Source organism: Aedes aegypti, chromosome 2 (assembly GCF_002204515.2).
Source record: "Aedes aegypti strain LVP_AGWG chromosome 2, AaegL5.0 Primary Assembly, whole genome shotgun sequence".
In the NCBI taxonomy this organism is placed as follows: Eukaryota; Metazoa; Arthropoda; class Insecta; order Diptera; family Culicidae; genus Aedes; species Aedes aegypti.
In genome coordinates this window covers 225,676,217-225,700,013 of record NC_035108.1, presented here as the reverse complement: position 1 = coordinate 225,700,013, position 23,797 = coordinate 225,676,217, and the positions used below count along the sequence as shown (strand labels likewise).

Here is a 23,797-nt window from a genome sequence, read left to right as displayed (position 1 = left end):
CGGCGCCGGATGATTTTCCAGCAGGAGATTCTCATTTGACACTTTCCCGCATGCGCATCAGTTTGTTTTGATTTGATTTTGACGACAAGTCAGTAAAAAAAATTAACTACTGAATAGTCGGTAATTGTTTTTACCAGGCTATCGACATGCATGGAGACACCATCTTCTATGGTGACAGAGGGCTCGATTGGCTTGTCAGATACACTCAGAAACACGGGTAGTCACAGAATGACTAAATTTTAGTAATTTATGACTTCCTATCTGCCTCTCTTTCATTCTGCCGGGAATTTTATTCCTATTTTTCAATTCACCTGGGTTGAAGCATCGCTAAGCTTCAACCCAGTCGAAATGACAGTTAGTGTGAAAGTTCACAGCAGAATGAAAGAGAGGCAGATAGAAAATAGTCATTAATGCATAAACTTTAGTAATTCTGTGACTATTTTTATTTCTGAGTGTAGATCGGGCCCGGGACATCCTGTCTACTGCAAATCACTGCAGTTGATATAGGGCATGTCCATTGCCTGGTTTTTACTGACTTTTCGGCCTGTTCGGTAATGTTGCAAAATTTGGTCTGATAGCTACCGTAGAGAGACGAACCAGCCAAGGGCTGAAAGTCTCTTTAATAAAGAAAATTCATTCATTCAGCTACCGTAGTTCAGTAAAAAGTAAAAATTATTACTGAACGTTAGAACTTTTCAATCAAAAAGCTGGAAGTTCGGTATTTTTTATGATTTACAATACGTACCCAGTATTAAAAATTACCGAACAAGCAAATCGTGATTGAGTGTGTATATTTAATGATATGTCACATGGCACTTAATATTAACTGAAAATTCCTCCGTTATGCTTTTATAAAGAGGAATACAACATGTATTGAATGAAAACTTGTTAGTTAAAAAGTAGCACGTAAACTTTCAATAATTGACAAAATTGCAAATATGTTCAGTTATTATTGTTACGCATGGCACAAAACTACATAATGAGATGCAAATGTTTTGCGCAACTACGCAATTTTGGTAGAAACAACAAATAAAGTTCAATAAACATAGAAAAGTAAACGTTCTCACGATGCATTTCAAATTTCATCTTTGTCTTCGTTCAATTTTAAATTCGTATTAAAAAAATATAATACCGGGTACCCCCGTTGGTTTGACCACTTTTAATCTGAACACTTTTTAATCTGTACCCCGCTAATTTGCACATCGTTCAGATTAAAAATGGTTCAAACGTCATTTAGCTCATGGAACGGAGTAAACTGGAATGGAACGCTGTGAAACGGAACACAAAATCAAAACAAAACAGTGAAAGAGGTTACCAGAAGCACGGTTCTAGGGTGACTAGATGTTCAAATTAAAAATGTACCCCGATGGTTTGCATGAGGTACCGTTCAAATTAGCGGGGGTACACGGTATACAGATAAATAAGACATTTTATCTCCCTCTTAAATAATTACGGTAATGTGAGATTGATTTTTTTTTTGATAAAAATCATTTGTTTTAATGTCTAGTACTATGTATGCTCTAGGAAAATGTTTGAAACGTATAGGAAAAGTTTTGATACTGGTGCTTGTTTAGATAGGTATAAACATATTTTGAGGTAAGTCAGACCATAGACATTTTTATATGAAATGAAACAAAACACCTGTTTATCTGAGGCAGCTTGTAATACTACTTAAAATTGTAGTTAACTGATAATAATTCGATTTAAAACACAATTATTTTTTGCGAGCCAATGCAAGAAAGAGTGAACGTGTCACAATTTATCATGTACGTTGAAAATGGAGCTGAATTGACAACTGTTACATGGAACGCCCATCCTACGAAAAACGAATCGGTGGTTTCAAAACTCTGTTCAACTGAGTAGGTCAGTTTTGGGATGAAAACCGAAAAAACTAGACAAGCAAGCCTTGATTTTCATTAAAAGTTTTTTCAAGTGACAAGTGAGTGTGTGCTGCAGTTTTGAAGCGTTGGAAATCTCAGCATATTTCAAGCGATTTCAAATTACGAAACATTTTTCCGAATTGCAACGATTCAAAGCAATTAGATAGGTAATAATGAATTTTAGTATAGATGGTAAAAGATTGGAAGATGAGATAAAATAAGTATTCGTTTAAGGTTGGCGGAGCTCTTCTTGGTATTTCATTTGATGAAAGATAAGTTTATTTTTTAAAGGTGAAGAGTAATAAATTCTTAAAATTAGATGAATTGAAGCCATTCTTCAAATCAAATCTTCGAGAGCACAAATCTATAGAACCATTGTTCTGAAGGACAATGAAAATATCTTATTGCCTATCATTGCGGTAGGGGAAGTGGTGTCAAAATGAACAGGGGTGGTAAAATGAGCACCGTGCCTTTTACCGAGAAAAAACAAATTTGATTGAATTTTTATCACGCACGGACGATATAGAGCATAAATCGGAGCATTCGAGTTGATACGGAGGTCAATTTAAGTTAACATATCAAGGAAAACTAAAATTTTAGAAAACGTCGTTTGAAAATTAGAACTGGCGTTCAGTTGGCAACCGCTCTTCGTGAGTGATATACGTGTTTATCCTAAGCTCCAGTTATTCGATTTTTTACGGTTTCTTGTGCGACAGAATTTTGCATCTAACGCAAAATGCCTGCGCATAGGAAGAATACCCTAGTTGTGGATTTCAGCACCCTGCCAAAGCGGCCAGTTTTGGACCAGGTGGAGGAATTCCTCAAGAATAAACTCAAGCTTGACATGGCCGATGTCAAGAGCATCCAATTACATCACCTCGACAATTGTGTGTTCATTGAAATGAACAATGCGAGCGTAGCACCACGGCTACATAAGCAGCACCATCTACGGCATTCGTTTATCTACGAAGGAGTGGATTATTTCGTCCCGGTGTATGTGGACGGACCCACCACTACTGTCAAAATCCACGATCTGCCGCCGCAGATGCCTAATTCGCTCATCACTAAGAATCTGCAACAGTACGGCAAGGTACTTTCCATCCAAAACGATGTTTGGAAAAACTATTTCTCGGGGGTTCCGAATGGCGTTCGCGTGGTTCGTATGAGGATGGAGAAACCGCTGCCAGTATACATTACCGTTGACAGCCATCGTAGCTACGTCAGCAACCCGAAGGAACCACTACGAACTTCGTCGAATGTAACCGAAAAGCAAGCACTTCCCGGCCCTAGCAGTGAGCAGAAGAGAAAGAAAACCAACGCGCACCACAGTCGGTTCATTCCGACTCAAGTGACGATGATACTGGCGATGACGACAACGACGACGACGGCGGCGACAACGATGACGATGGAAGCAGCAACGAACCGAGAAGAAACAACAGTGGAGTCTAGCGGGAAGAGACGGTTGTCAACAGAAACATCTCATAGCGGAACGACAGTCGAGAATGAGCCAAAGCGATCTTGTAGCCGGAATAGACAAATAGACGAACAAAGAACAAATGCAGAATGGAAGGTTTACCAGACGCGATCGAGAAGGAAAAATGAGAGTGAAGCAAAGTAAATTGAATTGTACATGTTAATGTTGTACTTTTACAGACACGAATGCACCAAAAGGTGTACAGTGTCTTTAATAAAAAAAAAAAAAAAAAAAAAAAAAAAAAAAAAAAAAAAAAAAAAACTAGCGTTACTTTTAGCTCGGGAGTCTTGAGGTTTTTCAATATCGATATGATATGATGTCAAATCTGATACCTTTAGATTTTTTTTTGAAAGGCTTACAATCATAAATGAATATATTTTCTGGAATGCAATGAAAATATTCAAAAATATTTGTTTTGCTCACGTTTTTTGCATGATGTTCATTTTACCCACATAGTGCAGGTAAAATGGACATTTGCATCGTTTTTTGCTAGCGATAAAAATAAGGTACAGAGGGGGAAGTGTATCAGTGGGGTAAGTGGATCATTTGATCATATTAAGCATAAATACTTGAATATGCTGAATGTTTTCGCACCATTGCTTTGTTTTAGATTATATTCTTACGTCCACACTGATACTATTGCAAAACTGGTACTACACATACACTTACACAAGCAAACTTGTTAGCTGCAAAAATAGATTAATTTGAAAATTGTTCTCCATCAATCAAAATTTTATTGTATCTTTTTCTAAAATCGAATACTGTAAGTTTTTTCAACATATGGTGAGCATTTAAGTTCTAATTGAATAAATCACAATGAAAAATATGTGATGTTTATAAATAAATACAGATATATTGGACATGGTACACTAACCCCTACTTTTCAATGGAGTAAGTGGATCAAGTATTATTATCATCTATTGGCCGACTGCTTACGAGAATAGACCATTTCCGTCAGACCTTACCCCCATTTTTTATATTTTTCTTCGAAAGGTAATTATTTTTAATGATTATTGACGCTTTCAGATATTTTTTATAAGTACTCCTGATTTTCTTACAAATTTTTGAAAATTGGGAAATTCACCAAATTTTAGGTGAATAACGGCATGCGGCACAGTTGTTTCAACCCTGTGGGTATAGAATGTGGAGATTTTTCCAAAACTTTTATAACAACCCTGCATTGAATGTTTGTAGACAAAGCAAAATGTCAAATGCAGCACTCAACAAAACTGACTCGCTCGTTGGTTTGTTGTTTCTCAATCTCATGCTAAACTTGTTCCGCTCAAAAATAAGTACCGGGTGCACAAAATCAGTATCTACTCATGCAGCAAATTTTCTGTGCAAATAGGCTGTATTCGTTTTTTAGCAAGGGCTGGTAAAAAAAATGAATGAGTGAATATCGCACATTAAAGGAATTCTCGGATTGTGGAATTCGCTTCTTTTGATTAAGAAAACATGAAAAAAACATTTTAATTTTAAAGTTTTTCTTATTTTTTCCATTCGAATAGACAAGCGGAATCAGATTTCGCATTGGCGATCATCTTTCAGCATTTCGATGGAAAAAATCCTGCAAAATTCCGCATCTTACAAACGGTTAACTCACAAAGTTAACTGTTTGCTTCCGCGCGGAAGATGCCGGAGAGTCCCGTTCTCAGCAATCCGGACATAATCAATGGCCAACACGTATACGTATAGGCTCACATAAGGCGCCATCCACAAATTACGCAACGCTCTAGAGGGAGGGTTGAGTAGGCTTAAGCGTTACGACTCATACAAAAATTTGAAATTTTTCATACAAAATGCGTTTAGGACGGGGGGGGGGGGGGGTCTGGGGTGGTTGGTGTGTTTGGGGTTTGGTCGAAAATTGTCAATTTCAGCGTTACGATGGACGCTGCCTAATAAGTTTTGCATTCGTTGCCTCATTGTGTGTGGGTCGAGCACATGCGATGTGTGAATCTGGTTTAGCGTGCTGGTTTTATGCTCCCGCTCACAAGCCATCACCGGAATCACAAGGAATCACCGAAAAATGATGACAATAATGGCCATTGGGCCATTGTAGCTGCACAAATGTAATGGCCTTCTTCAACTTTGGAATCCTTCACGACCACAAGAAATCTCCTTGTCTGAGCTGCTGTAGTTTTTGGTTGATCTGCGTTAGGTTTCGAAAAGGACCCTCTTGCGGTTTTGTGGCCGGTGGCAAACTTGCAACGAAAATTTCACTGCGCGGAAGCATTTAATTTTTATTCTTGGATATCCACGGACGTCGGGGCAAAATCCAAATCAATAGCTGAAAAACTTTTCGTTGGCAAATTTTTCACTGGCCGCAAAACAATGTGAAGTTCGACAACTGAAGCACCCAAGCAACTTCTTGTGAAGGATAAAAAGGAGATATTTTATGTGGCCGTGAAGAATTTAGTCGCGACGCCTCTCCTCCTGATGGTTCTTCAGCTTCCATTTGTTTGGGGTCTTGAAAATTAAACGGCGAAATATGTTTGCACACGCAATTAACATTAAGATTCCGGTGTTGGAACCTATTAAGATGGATATTTCAGCGGCCAGCACCACCAGGTCGTTTCCGGGTCGGATGTGGGGATTTCAGTCACCGCCATTACCGAAAAACAAACAAATGCACTCAAATCCGAAGATCAACAAAGTTTGAATTCACTTAGGTGGCGCAAATCATTAATGCGTGCTACTATATCTCTCTTTTATTTTCCGGCTGATGTCACTATTTACTCTACATAAAAGTAGCGAAAGAAAAACAGAGAGAACTAGTGTTACGCATCAATGATCTGCGACACCTAAGTTAATGTTGATCATTGGAGGAAACCCAGAAGCTTGAGTGGAGACCGCAGAGGAACAGCTGATCAAAATTCACCACAACGTGGAGATAAAATCTTAGGGTAAAAAGGGGTCTTGTAAAAATCGGAGAGAAATAAAGTGTAAGGAAACGTGGGGTGAACTGTCGTGCCGCCAGTTTTTCATTGTTTTTCAATAGTTAGGGGCTTTAAAACATATGGGTTTCTTAGGAAAGTTTGTCCAGTAAATTGGAAGAAAGCTCATGAGCGAATAAAATTTTTTGACGGAAATGGTCTATTTGAATAAGTTTTAATATCCGCAAATGTTGTTGTTTTAACTTTGTTCATTCCTAGCCTAAATTTGACAAATTGACTATGGATAGTTTGAATTAATCCACCTAAAAGATTTTTTTTTAATTTTTCTGATATAAAAATATAAAATAATGAATATTGCAAAATTCAAACAAAAATTTTCGTGGTTCATCTAAGCTGAGTTGCAAAAAAGCAAAGTATACTAATTTTCCAATTGAAACAATATTATCGTACCTTATTTGATAATATAATTTGTTCTAGACATATGATACAGATATATTCATAAATAGAATAAAAAGATTACAGTTTGTTAAATAAAAATAAATGTAACTAATATTTTTATACCTCGAGTGTTTTTAGAAAACATCGGTAGGAATAATCCTACAATGCTTCTGTATAACTTATGTGTATAAATGGATAAATTATCTCCAAATTATTCTAGCTACAATGCTTTTTTGTTCAAATTAGTGTGAACTATTGTTCGTAGGCATATTTTCAAAAATATTTTAATAAAATAAAGATACTTTTTAATTTTTAAAGTATGAAAATGTGACATAACTAGCACTAACAACAAGAACGAGAGTAATATCACTCTTACTGTACATAATAGACCATTTCCGTAAAAAAAAAATGTATGTGCTCATGAGCTTCCTTTCAATTTACTAGACAAACTTCTCTAAGAAACCCATATGTTTTGAAGCTCCTAACTATTGAAAAACAATGAAAAACTGGCGGCACGACAGTTCACCCGACGGTCCCCTACAATTTATTTCTCTCCGATTTTTATCAGACCCCTTTTTCCCCTATGATTTTATCTCCACGTTGTGGTGAATTTTGATCAGCTGTTCCCGCTGTTCCTCTACGGTCTCCACTCAAGCTTCTGGCAGTGTTGCCACATTTTTACCGATTCTCATCTGTGTTTTCGGCTAAAAAAATCTTTTTTATCTTGAGTCAACCTCCAAAAATCTTGGTAAAAATCTGTGACGCAAAAATATTGAAAATTCTATATGTTTAGATCAAAAAGAATTTTTGCAAACGTATTATGACTGTTTTAGGCATGTCAACAATTTCTAATTTGTAATTAATCTTCTAAAAGTAAGTTAAAGGTACGTAATGTCGGAGTACAATGATTTATCCCTTTCCATTTGTTAGCCTATATTATCCGCACACCCCTCACTCATTGAACCAACAGACAATCATTATTACAACAAAGTCTGCCGCGCATTATAAACGTGTTTTTACCGCTGCTAATAAAAGTTAATTTCCTAATCGTAGTTTTTCCTCGCGAGTTAAGTAATTCGATTCCAAATCCGATTTCCTTTGTCCGCTGGTGCTTGGCTGTGTCCGCCGCGTATTCGCTACTCTGCTCGTCGTCGAGTTCTTCCGGGAAGACCTGTCGTTCCGGAGTCGAATACTCCAACAGGTTATGGGCCCCAGGGAGTAGCCCCAGTGCGATCGCATAAGGAAGATTTGAGGTTAAGTGTTTCCCCTCCCGGAGGAGGAAGAAATCGCGAGAAGGTGCTGCGCCCGTGAACGTGGCGAGAGCGAAGTTTGATTAGTGTGTGTGATAGCGGGGAGAAAAGCAGAACGGAAAAAGTTGACGTTCACTGCGAAGAGTGAGTGAAGAAGCCGTTTCGTTTTCCGTTGTGTTCCGGGCAAACAACGCTCGAAGAAAAGTGAGAAGAGAAGTACCGAGTCATCACAGCTCACGCAGCTCGTAGTTGTTTTGTTTACGTTCGTTCGGTCACCGGTTAGTGCGCGAAGTGAACGATGGTTGACGCGAGATTTGCTGTGCCAAAGTTAAATGGGCAAAACTGGCAGACGTGGAAAATACGTCTAGAAATGTTGCTCAGCCGTGAAGACCTTTGGTATACAGTGAAAGATCCGGTCCCGACGGAAGAAGAAGACCGCGATGAAGAGTGGTGTAGTGATGACAGAAAAGCGAAATCAACGATTGTTTTGCTGCTGGAAGATAGCCAGCTTCCTCTCGTTAAAAACAAAAAGTACGCGCGTGACGTTTTCGAAGCTTTGGCGAACTATCACCAGAAAACAAGTCGTTCGGTTCGGGTGTCGCTATTGAAGCGATTGTGTGCAATAAATTTAGTGGAAAACGGCGATCTTGAACAGCATCTCAGTGAGATTGACGAGCTGTTTGATCGTCTGGATGCCGCCGGCACGAAGCTGGATGCCGACACGAAGATTTGTATGCTTTTACGCAGTCTTCCCCCGTCGTTCGATGGGATTGTTTCCGTGCTCGACAGTAGGGCAGACGACGAGATTTCGATGGACATCGTCAAGGCGCGCTTGATGGATGAGTTTCAGCGTCGTCGGGAGCGAGACGGCCTTCCGACAAAACCTGAAAAGGCAATGCGGTCCCAGATGAATCGCACGAAAGACCGTCAAGTAAAGGAAACCCGAACGTGTCATTATTGTAAGCAACCCGGCCACCTTCGTCGCAACTGCCGGAAGTATATCGCTTCCCAAAGAGAGGAGGCAGCGAAGAAGGATAACGTGAAAGCAAAATCCGCCCACAACGAGGCGAAAAGTGTTGCGTTTACCGTCGGTAGTGATTTTTCGTCGTGGATAATCGACAGCGGAGCCAGCGCTCACATGACCTCCGATGAGTCGTTCTTTTCGTCGCTGAAGAAATGTGAAGGTGGATGGATTACCCTCGCCGATGGAGAACGCACCCGGATCTTCGGTCAAGGAAGTGGTGTGTTGTATGGGGTCGACGACGAGGAGAACACAGTGAAGATAGAAATGAGTGAAGTGCAATACGTGCCCGGACTGGCATCAAGTTTGATTTCCGTGAGCCAGTTGGCACAGAAAGGCTTGAGTGTGGCATTTGGTAAAGATGACTGTAAGATTTCCAACCGGAGTGGTGAAGTAATGGCAACCGGTAGCCGACGTAGCGGATTGTACCATCTGCGTCAGGGAGCGACTTCGTTGGCCGCTACTGTTGGTCAGCATTCGGAAAACTGTCGACACCAGTGGCATCGTCGTCTAGGCCACCGCGATTGGGCGGCGGTGGAGCGCCTGGTGAAAGACGATCTGGCGACCGGAATGAAGGTAAGCAAATGCAATTTGCAAATCGTTTGTGAATGTTGTGCTGAAGGGAAATCGGCCCGTGCTCCGTTTCCGCCGGTTGAAGAGCGAAAGTCTAGCCAAGTGCTGGACATTATCCACACCGATCTGTGTGGCCCCATGAAGGAAACGACTCCAAGTGGCAATCGGTACGTGATGCATCTGATTGATGATCACAGCCGGTTTACTGTGACGTATTTGCTTAAAAGCAAATCAGAAGCTGCGGGAAATATTAAAGATTTTGTGCGATGGGTGGAGAACATATTCGGACGAAAGCCCCGGGTGATCCGCTCTGACGGCGGCGGCGAATTCGATAACGCCGAGTTGCGATGTTTCTATAAGAAGGAGGGGATCGTGCCGCAATATACCACTCCGTATTCGCCGCAATCTAACGGAGTCGCGGAGCGGAAAAACCGCTCAATCACCGAGATGGCAACGTGCATGTTGCTAGATGCCGGTCTTGAAAAGCGATTTTGGGGAGAGGCCGTGCTGACAGCTACCTACCTCCAGAACCGACTACCGTCGAGGTCCATCCAGCGCACCCCATACGAGCTGTGGTGGGGACGAAAACCGGACCTAAGCCACGTAAGAGTGTTCGGGAGTGAAGCCTTCGTACATGTACCGTCGGTGAAGCGATCGAAAATGGAGAGTAAAGCTCGAAAGTTGACTCTGGTTGGGTACTCTATGGAGCACAAGGGGTACCGATTCGTCGATCGTGCCACCAACCAGATCACAGTGAGCCGAGATGTGCGATTCATCGAGCTCGGCAATGGTTCGTCTTCGGTGGAGTTCCCGGTTGTTCCTGAGGAGGAGGAGGAGCGCGTCGCCGGAGAGAAGAAGATCCTGCCGTTGAAGGGAAACGGTGAAGAATCAGTGGGTGTGAAAGCACCAAAAAGTGTCCGAAGAGATCGAAATGTACCGAATGACAATGACAGTGATCGAAGTATGTACGAGTCGCTAAGCGACGATGAAGAACTGAGAGACAATGAAGTGCGACGACCTGTAAGGAAGAACCGTGGTGTTGTGCCTCAGCATTTGAACGATTTTGTGCTGGACATTGCAGCAGGAAGTGCGGAATGCGTGCAAGAAGAACCGAACAGTGTGGAAGAAGCAAAACAGATTAAAGTGTGGCGGAATGCGATGGCCGACGAACTCGAGTCGCATCGCCGAAACCAAACCTGGGAACTGGTATTACCACCGAAAGGACGCAAAGTGATCGGTTCAAAGTGGGTTTTTAAGGTGAAGAAAAACGAGTTGGGACAAGTTGTGAAGTGTAAAGCCCGCATTGTGGCGCAAGGTTACGCGCAGAAGTATGGAATTGATTTTGATCAAGTGTACGCTCCGGTAACTCAGCACGCAACATTCCGCACGTTCCTCGCTGTGGCCGCAAAGAAGGGACTTGCCGTTAAACACCTTGATGTTAAGACGGCCTATTTGAACGCGGAACTTGAAGAAGAGGTTTTTATGAGGCAACCACCGGGTTATGCAGTATCGGGTCAGGAGGAGTTTGTCTGCAGGCTAAAACGCAGCATTTACGGGCTGCGCCAGTCAGCCAGATGCTGGAACATAAAGCTGCAGGATGTTCTCGGCCGGCTTGGTTTCCAACAGTCAACCGCAGACCAGTGTCTGTTCATCAAAAAGGTACGTGGTAAAACTGTATTTCTGTTGGTATACGTTGACGATATGCTCGTCGCGTCGGCTGATGAAGGGGAAATCAAGCGTGTAGTTGATGCTCTCAACGGAGAATTCGAGCTAACTTGCTTGGGAGACGTGAGTCACTTCCTAGGCATGGAGGTGAAGCGCGAAGAAGGAGCTTTCAAGCTACGTTTGCTGGCATATATTGATCAGCTGATCGACCGATTCGGGATGGGACAGGCCAAACTGGCGAAGTCCCCTATGGACCCTGAGTATGCCAAGACCGTAGATAACAGCGATGAGCTTCAGAACCCTACGCAGTACAGAAGCTTAGTAGGTGGACTTCTCTACCTTTCCGTATGTGCCCGACCGGACATCGCTGCCAGCGCAGCTATACTAGGACGCAAGTTTTCCAAGCCCACAGAATGTGACTGGACGGCAGCCAAACGTGTACTGCGCTACCTCCGCGGAACGAAGGAGTACTATCTACATCTGAGAGCAGGTTCCGGTAGTGCATTGACTGGCTACAGTGACTCGGACTGGGCAGATGATGTAGAGACACGCCGATCAACGTCAGGGTTTGTCTTCAAATACGGAGATGGAGCGATCGTTTGGGCTAGCAGACGTCAGACGTGCGTGACACTCAGCTCCATGGAAGCCGAGTATGTTGCGCTCTGTGAAGCAAGCCAGGATGCCATCTGGCTGAGACATCTTCTGCGCGATCTTGATGAGGAACAGAAGAAGCCAACGATCCTGAGAGAGGACAATCAGAGTTGTATAACTTTTGTGAAGACAGGGCGGTCAAGTCGAAAGTCGAAGCACATCGACACGAAGGAGCGCTTCGTGGAGGAGCTTTGCAACAGTGGACAGTTAACCCTGGAGTACTGCCCGACCGATATTATGGCTGCTGATGTCCTCACAAAGCCGCTTGGACCGACTAAGCTCGAGCGATTCCGTGATATGCTCGGGGTTGCAATGTAAAGTGACTGAACATTGAGGAGGAGTGTCGGAGTACAATGATTTATCCCTTTCCATTTGTTAGCCTATATTATCCGCACACCCCTCACTCATTGAACCAACAGACAATCATTATTACAACAAAGTCTGCCGCGCATTATAAACGTGTTTTTACCGCTGCTAATAAAAGTTAATTTCCTAATCGTAGTTTTTCCTCGCGAGTTAAGTAATTCGATTCCAAATCCGATTTCCTTTGTCCGCTGGTGCTTGGCTGTGTCCGCCGCGTATTCGCTACTCTGCTCGTCGTCGAGTTCTTCCGGGAAGACCTGTCGTTCCGGAGTCGAATACTCCAACACGTAATAGTTTCTAAAATATTAAAATATTTAAGTTTTTGAGAAAAACTAAACAGAGAAATGGCATTTCTGATTTATATCTTCCAATACCTTGTCCTAAACACGTGAAATATCCTGAAAGCTTAAAAATCTTTTCAACCTCAAAAATCTGTGATCTGTGATCATAGATATCTGTAGGCAAGAACAGGAAAAAATCTGTGTAATTACAGATAAATCTGTGTATGTGGCATCACTGGCTTCTGGATTTACTCAGGTGGTGCAGATCATTGATGCGTGACACTAGTTCTCTCTTTTATTCTTTCGCTATTCTTATGCAGAGCAAATAGTGACGTCAGCCGGAAAATAAAAGAAAGAAATAGTGGCACGAATCTATGATTTGCGCCACCTAAGTAAATTCAGAACATTGGTTTCAACTTTGTTTATCTTCTGATTTGAACGCACTACTTTTTCATTTTTTGGTAATGGTGGTGACTGCAATCCCCTCATCCGTCCCGGAAACGACCTTGGTGCTGGTACTGGCCGTTCAAATATCTATATTAACAGGTTCCAACACCGGAACCTTTATGTTAATTGCGTGCGCAGACATATTTCCCCGTTTTATTCCCAAGACCCCATCCAAGTGAAAACTGGAATCATCAGGACACGAAGAGAACCGTCACGGCGAAATTCTTCATGTCCTTCGCATGAAGTTGCTGTGGTGCTCCAGCTGAATAATTTCCAAAAAGAGTTCTACTTTCTCCTGGTTTTGCGGCCAGTGGAAAATTGGCAACTGATTTCACTGCATGGCAGCATATTAAAGCTATATGATTATGATCTCAAATGGAAATCCGGAACATTACCGCTTTCAAGGTTGCAAGAGCTTCCGCCCGGCTTCCACGGATATCCGGGAATAACAATGATACGCTCTCACACAGTGAAATCTACGTTGCCAGTCTGCCACCGACTACAAAACCACAAGAGAGCAGGATCCTTTTCGAAACCTATCGCGGATCATCCGGCGCACCCCAGCAGCTTCAGATAATGAGATGATGGGTTATTTGTTGCGGTCGTTTCATTGTTGAAGAAGATCATTAATTTTTTCCAGCTACAATGATGGCCATTTTTAGTGGAGCGAGTCAATTAGGCATTTCATGGACAAATTCTCTCTCTTTCGCTCTTCAACAAAACTTGAAAACAATGGTGCCAGTACCTGTCAACTTTGACGGGTACTGGCACCGTTGTTGTCAGATTTCCCGAAGGAGGGAAAGAGAGCGATTTTCTGATGACGTCACCGTGCAATGGGCAATATTTTGTTTTGGGCTGGATTTGACATTTTGTTGCACACTCAGTTTTGATTACCGAAGTCGGTAATTTTTTACTGGGTTTTTGAACAGCAGAGTTAACTCGGTAATCTCTTTTAATACCGAACACTCCGCAAAAGCAAAAGCTCCTGTCAATTTCAAAATGCCGATTTAGTCAGTAATCCTTATTTTCTCGTTTACTCGGTAATTTAAGTTTTTGTTTACTTTCGATTTACTGATCTTTTCAGTACTAGTAAAGATTCGGTTACTCCCTTATTATTGTTTCATAACCCCTACATATTCATACATATCTATCATTTTCCTTCAGTCCTTTTCCCATATCCATCATTTTCGATAATTGCATTTTGAATGTTTGGTGTGTTGTTGTCTTTAAAGGAAAGGTGAATATCTTTGACGCATTTTCTGTTCTCAGCCTTTTCAACTTGCACAGTAGGATCGGTCACCAATGTTGTTGTACTTGCTGTAGCTCCCCGAAAATCCGCAACATCAAGTGCATTTCCAACCTCCATCTGCTGTAGAAACCGCATCTCAACACAAAACAGCAGGTCGATCAAATTCCACAATATTTGAACCAGGAATTGTTCGTCGGAGGAAATACTTACTTATTAGCAACCGAAACGCAATTATTGAAAATGAAAAACGGATATTTTCTTCCAAATCACCATCGTCATGAAGGTTGAATGAAGAATATTTTCGTTTGACAGTTGACTCAATGCTTCTATCATGTTTTCTGGAAATCTCAGTAAAAAATATTTATTACTGAAGATTCGGTGCTTACTCTTTACTGACTTTTAATTATTACTGAACTTTTACCGTAATTTTCAAATTTTGCAGTAAATCAGTACTTTCAATAGACCATTTCCGTCAAAAAATTTTATTCGCTCATGAGCTTTCTTCCAATTTACTGGACAAACTTTCCTAAGAAACCCATATGTTTTAAAGCCCCTAACTATTGAAAAACAATGAAAAACTGGCGGCACGACAGTTCACCCCACGTTTCCTTACACTTTATTTCTCTCCGATTTTTACAAGACCCCTTTTTACCCTAAGATTTTATCTCCACGTTGTGGTGAATTTTGATCAGCTGTTCCTCTGCGGTCTCCACTCAAGCTTCTGGGTTTCCTCCAATGATCAACATTAACTTAGGTGTCGCAGATCATTTATGCGTAACACTAGTTCTCTCTGTTTTTCTTTCGCTACTTTTATGTAGAGTAAATAGTGACATCAGCCGGAAAATAAAAGAGAGATATAGTAGCACGCATTAATGATTTGCGCCACCTAAGTGAATTCAAACTTTGTTGATCTTCGGATTTGAGTGCATTTGTTTGTTTTTCGGTAATGGCGGTGACTGAAATCCCCACATCCGACCCGGAAACGACCTGGTGGTGCTGGCCGCTGAAATATCCATCTTAATAGGTTCCAACACCGGAATCTTAATGTTAATTGCGTGTGCAAACATATTTCGCCGTTTAATTTTCAAGACCCCAAACAAATGGAAGCTGAAGAACCATCAGGAGGAGAGGCGTCGCGACTAAATTCTTCACGGCCACATAAAATATCTCCTTTTTATCCTTCACAAGAAGTTGCTTGGGTGCTTCAGTTGTCGAACTTCACATTGTTTTGCGGCCAGTGAAAAATTTGCCAACGAAAAGTTTTTCAGCTATTGATTTGGATTTTGCCCCGACGTCCGTGGATATCCAAGAATAAAAATTAAATGCTTCCGCGCAGTGAAATTTTCGTTGCAAGTTTGCCACCGGCCACAAAACCGCAAGAGGGTCCTTTTCGAAACCTAACGCAGATCAACCAAAAACTACAGCAGCTCAGACAAGGAGATTTCTTGTGGTCGTGAAGGATTCCAAAGTTGAAGAAGGCCATTACATTTGTGCAGCTACAATGGCCCAATGGCCATTATTGTCATCATTTTTCGGTGATTCCTTGTGATTCCGGTGATGGCTTGTGAGCGGGAGCATAAAACCAGCACGCTAAACCAGATTCACACATCGCATGTGCTCGACCCACACAAAATGAGGCAACGAATGCAAAACTTATTAGGCAGCGTCCATCGTAACGCTGAAATTGACAATTTTCGACCAAACCCCAAACACACCAACCACCCCAGACCCCCCCCCCCCCCCGTCCTAAACGCATTTTGTATGAAAAATTTCAAATTTTTGTATGAGTCGTAACGCTTAAGCCTACTCAACCCTCCCTCTAGAGCGTTGCGTAATTTGTGGATGGCGCCTTATGTGAGCCTATACGTATACGTGTTGGCCATTGATTATGTCCGGATTGCTGAGAACGGGACTCTCCGGCATCTTCCGCGCGGAAGCAAACAGTTAACTTTGTGAGTTAACCGTTTGTAAGATGCGGAATTTTGCAGGATTTTTTCCATCGAAATGCTGAAAGATGATCGCCAATGCGAAATCTGATTCCGCTTGTCTATTCGAATGGAAAAAATAAGAAAAACTTTAAAATTAAAATGTTTTTTTCATGTTTTCTTAATCAAAAGAAGCGAATTCCACAATCCGAGAATTCCTTTAATGTGCGATATTCACTCATTCATTTTTTTTACCAGCCCTTGCTAAAAAACGAATACAGCCTATTTGCACAGAAAATTTGCTGCATGAGTAGATACTGATTTTGTGCACCCGGTACTTATTTTTGAGCGGAACAAGTTTAGCATGAGATTGAGAAACAACAAACCAACGAGCGAGTCAGTTTTGTTGAGTGCTGCATTTGACATTTTGCTTTGTCTACAAACATTCAATGCAGGGTTGTTATAAAAGTTTTGGAAAAATCTCCACATTCTATACCCACAGGGTTGAAACAACTGTGCCGCATGCCGTTATTCACCTAAAATTTGGTGAATTTCCCAATTTTCAAAAATTTGTAAGAAAATCAGGAGTACTTATAAAAAATATCTGAAAGCGTCAATAATCATTAAAAATAATTACCTTTCGAAGAAAAATATAAAAAATGGGGGTAAGGTCTGACGGAAATGGTCTATTACCGACTTCAGTTCAAACAAGACAACCAAAACTGAACATCAGTAGTTTCGAATAAGTTAACTGAAATATCGGTATTTTTTGTTAGTTTGCGGTGTGAACTCCGTAATAAAAATTACCGAACAGAGAAACCGCGATTAAGTGTGTGGGTCTACAAACATTCAATGCAGGGATGTTGTATAAGTTTTGGAAAAGTCTCCACTTTCTATACCCACAGGGTTGAAACAACTGTGCCACATGACGAAATTCACCTCAAATTCCCAAATTTTCAAAAAATTGTAAGAAAATCAGGAGTGCATATAAAAAATATCTGAAAGCGTCAATAATCATTAAAAATAATTGCCTTTCGAAGAAAAATATAAAAAATGGGGGTAAGGTCTGACGGAAATGGTCTATTACACCACATTAGTTCTGAGAATATTTTTTTATTGGTGATCCACATTTATTGGCGCAAATTTTCAAGCCCCTCATACCCAATACATAACAATCAGAAAAATCGAAATAAATAATGAGTTGAAGTATATTAGTCCCTCATTTGTTATCCACAGAAAAACGTTTGAATTACGTTATTCACGTTAGCTGTGCATGATAATGAAGTTGCCTATTGATTTTTCTGTATCCACTTACCCCACGGTACCTTATGAGAAAATTTAACTATTTTAGTCTGAATTCGTGTCGCTGCTATAAATAACATACCTATTTTTTATGTTGTGCGATAGAATTATACAAATTCCTCGTTTTTCTATCAGAAACAAGACCACCGCTTATCCTACCAAACACTGTCGAATGCTTTTTCTATGTCTAGAAGAGTAAGACCAGTAGAATAGCCTTCAGAGTTGTTGAAAAGAATCAAATTAGATACTTGTAAAAGTTGATGAGTGGTCGAATGTCCATGTCGGAATCCGAACTGTTCATTAAAAAAACTGAATTTTCGTTGATGTGGACCATCATTCAATTCAAAATGACCTTTTCAAAAAGTCCGAAATCTTATGGATGGAAAATTAATGATGTTGCCCTACATGCTTGGAATTTTTCCATTTGTTAGGAAAATATGCCAACTGGAAACATTTGTTAAATATATCAACTAAGAATGATAAGCTACTTTCTGGAAGTTTGTAAAAAATTCCATCATTGTCAGAGGCTTTCATATTTTCACATTTTATAATAATATTTTCAAAGTTTTTGCTTCATAACTGTGTAAAACGATTTTAATTCTTTTTGCTAGCTATAAAAATATGTGAAAATTTGGCTATTTCAATCTGAATTTGTGTCGCTGGTATAGATAATATCCCTATTTTTGATGCTATGCGATAGAACTATACAAATTCCTCGTTTTTCTATCAGAAAAAAGATGATATCCTTAAGGTGTTCATTTTACCACTCCTTCCCCTATCTGTATATTACATTCAGAAATTTCAAGAATTATACTGCCGTGAATCCCAGGGACCCAGATAGCCGTAGCGGTAAACGCGCAGCTATTCAGCATGACCATGCTGGGGGTCGTGGGTTCGAATCCCACTGGTCGAGGATCTTTTCGTAAAGGAAGTTTTCTCGATTCCCAGGGCATAGAGTATCTTCGTACCTGCCACACGATATACACATGCAAAAATGGTCAATCGGCAAAGAAAGCTCTCAGTTAATAACTGTGGAAGTGCTCATAAGAACACTAATCTGAGAAGCATGCTTTGTCCCAGTTGGGACGTAATGCCAGAAAGAAGAAGAACTGCCGTGAATCGCAAGTCAGTCCCATCTGTAAAAAGTAGGCATTGAAAAAATGGGCTGTGAAGTTTCCAAACTCGTTTTCCATACGAATATTAAAAAAACTCCAGGGAATTGGAACATGTTCCAATCTTAACCCCTCTACCGGCAGCTTCATTTTTTGCCGCAAAATAAATATTCAAATCGTTATAACTTTTTTGTTTTTCAATATTTTGCACCATTTTTTCACTAGGTCTCAAACAACTCTTCTAGTTTAGGAATCCGTGTCGATATTAATCATTGGTGATCCGGTTTTAAAGATATTCCGATGTTCCTTGGGGGACTGACATTCTCCATATAAAATGTCTTTGGCGGTCATTTTGTTTTTGATGAAATAAAAAAAATAAAATGTGGGCTATATAATGCCAGGTAATAAGGAGCTTCTCTGAAAAAATCATACGAATCGGTTCAGTACTCTTGGAGATATCTGAAAATTACGATATGATGTTTTTTGAAGTTTTTAAGATCATTGTTTGGCCAGTGTGGTTCCAGAAACCAAAATTGTCATTACTGAAAGACGGCTGCACCAAATTGCTTCATTTTTTCACAACATACTCTTATTTATGTATTGTTCCGAAGAGTGAATATCCGAATACGATTAAAATTCTGTAGCCTGAGAAATTAACGGGGGGTTCTAGTTACGGGTCGGTCCCCCAAGGAATTTTGGAATATCTTCAAAACCAGATGACCAATGATCAATATCGACACAGATCTTAAAACTAGAAGAGTTGTTTGAGAGCTTGTGAAAAAATAGTGCAAAAATATTGAAAAACAAAAAAGTTATAACGATTTGAATTTGAATTTTGCGGTAAAAAATGAAGCTGCCGGTAGAGGGGTTAATGAAAATTTCACAACTTGCTTTTTACTACGATATCTTTCCGAGAAAAATATAAAGATGATCGAAACACGGTTCATTTTTGTGTTACACGGTGCGGAAATCTGTAGTGGGACTGACATGCGGTTACTTTTCATTATGGGACAATTTGACTTGCTGGGACGTGGGAAATCTATTTACAAGGCACCGAAATTATAGGGTATACCGAAGTCAGTTTTTATCTTCTTCTTTCAATGTAATTCTTGGAACCGAAACTAGCTGGGACAAAAGCGTAAGAAGCGAAGAAATTTTTGGAAACAATTTTAATGTATTTCGGCACGACCGAAATTTGCAACACTGTAATAAGAAGTCCGGTGGTGGAGTCCTCATAGCCATCAATGCAGACTTTACTTCTGAAGAAATTGAAACTTTCAAACACAAAGAATTCGAAAATATTTGGGCTAAAGCTCTAATTAATGGAGAAACGCATATTTTTTCATCCGTGTATTTTCCAGCTGAACACGCTAACAAACATTCTTTTGAACTATTTTTCAAAATGGTGGAAACTATTATTTCAAATATGGAACCTGAAGTAAAACTGCATATTTATGGCGACTTCAACCAACGCAATGCCGACTTCATTGCAGACAATGAAAATGAATCACTTCTACTCCCAGTCGTAGGCGAAGACAGTACTTTACAATTTTTATTCGACAAAATATCATATTTTGGCCTAAATCAAATTAATCACGTAAAAAACCAGCAAAATTCTTACTTGGACCTCTTATTTACAAATTGCACTGAAGATTTCTGTGTGTATACATCATTATCACCTCTATGGAAAAATGAGGTATTTCACACAGCAATTGAATACTCAATCTTCATACATAAAACTTCTCTCCCCAGCGACTGGGAGTACGAGGAAGTGCCGGAATACAATAAGGCAAATTACAAAGAAGCCAAACGTAGACTATGTACAATTAATTGGCAACATATTATAAGTATTGAAGGAAATGTCGACACCGAAGTAGACAAATTCCATTCAATTATTCAACAAATCATTAATGAAACTGTGCCAACAAGAAGAAGAAGACGTATACAGAATAACAAATTACCTGTGTGGTTTAGCCCACAACTAAAAAACCTGAAGAACAAGAAACAGAAAGCACATAAATTATACAAAAAAGAAAATTCTGCCACGAACTTACAAAATTATCATGACATATATAACCAACTCAACTCAGCCGTTAACTCCGCACATGAAGAATATAATCGTAAGGTCGAATCCGAAGTCAAATCATGTCCTAAAAACCTTTTCAATTATGTAAACACCAAATTAAAAAGTAGCAATTTCCCTTCGCGAATGCATTTTGACGGAAACGTAGGTGAAAACTCTTCCGATATCTGCAACCTCTTTGCAGATTTCTTCCAAGAAGTGTATACCACCTACTCCGAAGAAGACCGCGACCGCAATTTCTTTTCTTTTTTCCCAGAAATTTCTAATAATATATCTATTGCAAAACTATCACAACAAGAAATCTTATCGGCACTAAAAAACTTGGACGCGTCAAAGGGAGCAGGACCGGATGGCATTGCACCCGTGTTCTTCAAACATCTCTCAGAAGAACTTACCCTTCCCTTAGAACGCCTTTTCAACATGTCTCTAAATAATGGAAAATTCCCAGAAGCGTGGAAATCCTCGTATTTGGTGCCTGTTTTCAAATCAGGTACAAAATCTGACATACGGAACTATCGCGGAATTGCCATTATCTCCTGTATCCCCAAACTCTTCGAATCTCTCGTGAACGACAAAATTTTCCAGCAAGTAAAAAACCAAATTACTTGTAGGCAGCATGGCTTTTTTAAAGGCCGCTCAACATCTTCCAATCTGCTAGAATTTGTATCTTTCATTCTCAACGCAATGGACAATGGCAAGCACGTAGAAGCCCTCTACACTGACTTCAGTAAGGCATTTGATCGAATCGACATACCATTATTAATCTTCAAATTGCAAAAAATAGGAATGGAGCCAGGACTCTTGAGTTGGATCCAGTCATATCTATCAGATCGGAAACAAATAGTGCGCTTTCAAAATAAATTATCAGCACCCATTTCTGTAACCTCTGGAGTACCCCAAGGTTCTCATTTAGGCCCACTTCTTTTTATTTTGTATGTAAACGACATTTCCTTTTTACTTAGAAAAATAAAATTTCTTATATATGCAGACGACATGAAGCTCTTCATGGAAGTAAGTAATTCTAGCGAAGCAGAAGAATTCCAGAATGACATTAACTTATTCTTCACTTGGTGCAAAAAAAGTCTACTCCAACTCAATATCAAAAAATGTAATTCAATAGCATTTAGTCGAAAATATGTCACGCCTCCAATCGAAGTATTTTTAGGAAATCAAGTAGTGCAGAAGTGTAAAATTATAAGGGATTTGGGCGTAATCCTAGACTCTAACTCACTTTTGTAGAACATTATAATTCCATAATAAACAAAGCAAACAGCATGCTTGGCTTCATTAAGAGGTTCAGTAACAATTTTCAAGACCCATATACTATTAAACTATTGTATATTACATATGTAAGACCAATTCTGGAATATTGTCACCTAGTATGGAACCCGTACCATGTCGTACACGAAGAACGCATAGAATCAGTACAGAAGCAATTCCTTTTATACGCCCTTAGGAAATTGAATTGGACTGTACTGCCACTTCCGTCGTATGAAGCACGCTGCATGCTCATCAACTTGGAAACACTTAAGCAACGCCGGGAGTTCGCAATGATTCTCTTTATAAACAACATTATTTCAAATCGTGTAGACTCTACTGCACTTCTTTCTCAACTTAACTTCTACACACCCTCTCGGCATTTAAGAACAAGAAAATTATTTTCAGAAAAATCATGCAGGACGCATTATGCTCAAAACGGGCCAATAAACCGTATGATGCGTCAGTATAATGTACATTGCGAATTCATTGGCATTACTATGTCCAAAGAGCAGCTTAAAACACGACTAAAAAACAATAGAAGTAATCCATAGCATGTAAGAAAGTATTGTAATTATTGTATGTAGTCTACCTATGCTTGATGAAATAAATAAATAAATAAAATAAATTTATTTCTTATTTTGCGACTAGTGGACTCAGATGGAAAACACTAGTTTATTTACATGCACATTGTGCAATTAAGACGATTCTGTTAATTTGTTTTCGAATCGTGACGTAAAGTAATCAATTAGTTTTCGTTATAGATATGTCCAAAGTTACACAAAGTGACAGTATCGTGCAGTGTAATTAACATGGAGAGAGCATATCTTTAATGTTCGAACATTGCGTGACATTGAATGTGTACTACAATATGTGTAATGTAATAATATACATGTTTTTCGGTATACCGCAATAATAGGAATGCACTACCGCAATAATAGCACAAAGGAAGAGCATCAAATTTATATTAAAAAAGATAAGTCTCATTTCATACATTATTTTCAATTTTATTATTTTTTTCATTTATAGCAGCGATTAATATTTGTGACAGATTATATGCTAAGTGGGGTTACTGTGTCTTATAGCCCATTCTTCAGACTTTCTTTTAAAGTTTTCAACATTTCGTAACAATCATTCCCCATTCGTACAAACATCTGCAAATATGCTGCCAGTCGTACGAAAAAAATATCGATTCAGTAATTTCAAACCTCTTTTCAACTGAGTAGGTCATTTTGGGATGAGAACCGAAAAAACTAGACAAGCAAGCCTTGATTTTCATTAAAAGTTTTTCAAGTGACAAGTGAGTGTGTGCTGCAGTTTTGAAGCGTTGAAAATCTCGCCATAGGCATTTCAAGCGATTTCAAATTACGAATCATTTTTTCCAAACTGAAAGCAATTAGATAGGTAATAATTTATATTAATATAGATGGTAAAAGATTGGAAGATGTATAAAATAAGCATTCGTTTAAGGTAAGCGAAGCTTTTCTTGGAATTTCTTTTGATGAAAGATAATAAGTTTGATTTTTGAAGGGTGAGAGTAATAAATACTTAAAATTAGATAAATCGAAGCCACACCTCAAATCTTCAAAGGCACAAATTTTGGGAACTGCTGTCTGGTTCTTTAGATTTGTGCTTTTGAAGGTATGATATTTGGCTTCGATTCATCTTCACCAACGTAATCACCAGCTGTACCATTGATGGGAAAATGCGTTTTTATGTTCCTATTTACATTCTTACATCTATTCAAAGTTTCAATCAAATTATCTGTGCATTTGCTGCAACTTGATTGGGAGAAACTTTTTGTTTCATACCATACTTTTGTCAGCTGAAAACACATAAATCATTCGAGGGGGTAGAAACAAAAGGGTTAGTGTCAAAAATCTAGTTTTGAGAAAATCGACTTTGAAGTTTTTGAAACAATTTTTCATTCCA

The 23,797-nt window shown here is 39.7% G+C and overlaps 2 protein-coding genes across 16 annotated transcripts in view; one reads left to right on the top strand and one right to left on the bottom strand.

Moving 5' to 3' along the window:
* The window catches only part of LOC5574827 (coiled-coil domain-containing protein AGAP005037), a 302,411-nt gene that overhangs the window by 6,497 nt on the left and 272,117 nt on the right, over nt 1–23,797 (top strand). Inside the window, exon 1 of one of the 14 annotated variants that reach the window (XM_021844168.1) lies at nt 2,027–2,047. The exons of 12 other annotated variants lie outside the window; for them this stretch is intronic. The gene's annotated coding sequence lies outside the window, so the exon portion shown is untranslated. Of the gene's footprint in view, nt 1–2,026; nt 2,048–23,248; nt 23,270–23,797 lie in introns of those variants that run through there. One more of the 14 variants, XM_021844167.1, reaches the window with a different exon arrangement.
* LOC5564742 (plexin-B) overlaps nt 1–23,797 on the bottom strand; it is a 177,726-nt gene that overhangs the window by 138,194 nt on the left and 15,735 nt on the right. The gene's annotated exons all lie outside the window — the stretch shown is intronic.